The 1,897-nt window shown below is 44.1% G+C and overlaps 1 pseudogene; it reads right to left on the reverse strand.

Moving 5' to 3' along the window:
• Window positions 1-225: 225 nt before the first annotated feature.
• On the reverse strand, window positions 226-1,124 carry LOC137756647 (glyceraldehyde-3-phosphate dehydrogenase pseudogene; annotated as a pseudogene).
• Window positions 1,125-1,897: the final 773 nt, after the last annotated feature.

The following is a 1,897-nucleotide window of genomic DNA, read 5'->3' on the forward strand; positions in this document are numbered from 1 at the left end:
CGACAAGGTAAGGCTCACTAAGCCCCTCCCCCTTTTTAGGGGTTCTTTTTAGGGGTTCTGGGATGAAAGATTTTGATAGTCTCAGTATGTTGGGGGATCAAGTTGGAGCAAGGACTCCCCAGCAGCTGAGGGCCTCTCTCATGCTCTTGCTGGGGCTGGAGATCCAGGGGCTCTCACTCCTCAGACACTATGTGGACCATAAGACCCCCCACCCTTTTGCTGCAGCTAGACAAAGTGTTTGTTAAGGGCAATGCCAGCCCCAGCATCCAGGGGGGAAGAGTGGGGTGTCACTGCTAAAATTGCAATGGAAAACTTGGTTCTCAGTGTAGCCCAGTGTGGTCTTTAGGGTGCCTTCCAATGCCCGCTTTACCTCTTCTTGATAATATCATATTTAGCAGGTTTCTCCAGGCCTCACGTCAGATCTATGTCAAACACATTGGGGATGGAGGCATGGAAGGACATGCCAGCAAATTTCCAATTCAGCTCAGGGATGTCCTTGCTCCAAAGCCTTTGGCAGTGCCAGTAGAAGCAGGGATGATGTTCTGGGCAGTTCCTCATCCATCAGAGTACAGTTTCCCAGTGAGCCCATCAGTGGTCTTCTGGATGGCAGTGACGGTATGAACTGTGGTCATGAGTCCATCCACAGTGACATTGGCCAGGGGTGCCAAGCAGGTGGTAGTGCAGGAGGCATTGCTGACCATCTTGAGGGAGTTGTACTTCTTATGGTTCATGCCCATCATAAACATGGGGCTATCAGCAGAAGGGACAGAGATGATGAGCCTTTTGGCTCTACACTTCATGCGAGGCCCGGTCTTCTCCAAGGTAGTGAGGACACCAGTGGACTCCAGAACATACTCAGCACCAGCAGCACCCCATTTGATATTGGCGGGATATTGCTCCTGGAAAATGGAGGTGGGCTTTCCACTGATGACAAGCTTCCCCTTCTCAGACTGGACTGTGCCATTGAACTTGCCATGGGTGGAATCACACCAGAATGTGTAAACCTTGTAGTTGTAGTCAGTGAAGCAGTCATCAATGGTAATACTCACTTTGCCATAGTTAAAAGCAACCCTGGTGACCAGGTGCCCAGTACAGCCAAATCCATTTACTATGGCCTTCACCATTGTGTCTTAGGGACATTGCTGGAATTGCACAAGAAAATGTGGCTGTCTGTTGAATGGGGAGGAGCAGAGAGACTAAACTATTTATTTAGATGTGAAGATAAGGTCCTGAAACTATGTTTTAGAAAAAGACGATAAAAAAATAATTAAAACTCTGCTTGAGAAGTGAATAGATTTTGTGGGTCATGAGGAGAAAGAAGAGAGAGAGATAATCAGTTGAAGTTATGGAATTCTGAGTTATTGAGGAGTAGGTGGCTCAAACTGTTCAGTGTTAGGGTGGCCAAAGGCTGTTAAGAACATAAGTAACTAATTTTAACTTCTTGGTGTTCTTGCCATGTAAAATTCTTCTACCTGCTCAAACCTTTAGTAAAGTATGCTACGCACAAAAATGCCTTTTGTAAATAGTTATTAGAGAATAAGATTCAGATGTCAGTAAAAGCAGAGGCTTAAATTCAGAAGTAAAAAAATAAAAGTCCCTAGAAGCACAGGAATCTTGGGGCAAGTGTTGGGCTCCAAAGAATGAATAATAGATACTTAAATTAATGCATCTAAATGTAAAAAGCCAGAGTGACCTCTGCCAATATTTGGGTTACTTGTATAATTAATATGTAAAAGGGCATGTATTAAGCCTTCTGTAAATATTAACTGCTGTTGTATAAAATGTGGATAAATGTTGGATTGTACTCTAGGAATGATTGAGCTGAAGTGATAAAAAGAATGAGTAGAGGTTCAAATACCACCTTCCCTTTTTCCCATAGTTGAAATTAGTTGGTCTT

The sequence above is a fragment of the Eschrichtius robustus genome, chromosome X, assembly GCF_028021215.1.
Source record: "Eschrichtius robustus isolate mEscRob2 chromosome X, mEscRob2.pri, whole genome shotgun sequence".
NCBI classification, from domain to species: Eukaryota; Metazoa; Chordata; class Mammalia; order Artiodactyla; family Eschrichtiidae; genus Eschrichtius; species Eschrichtius robustus.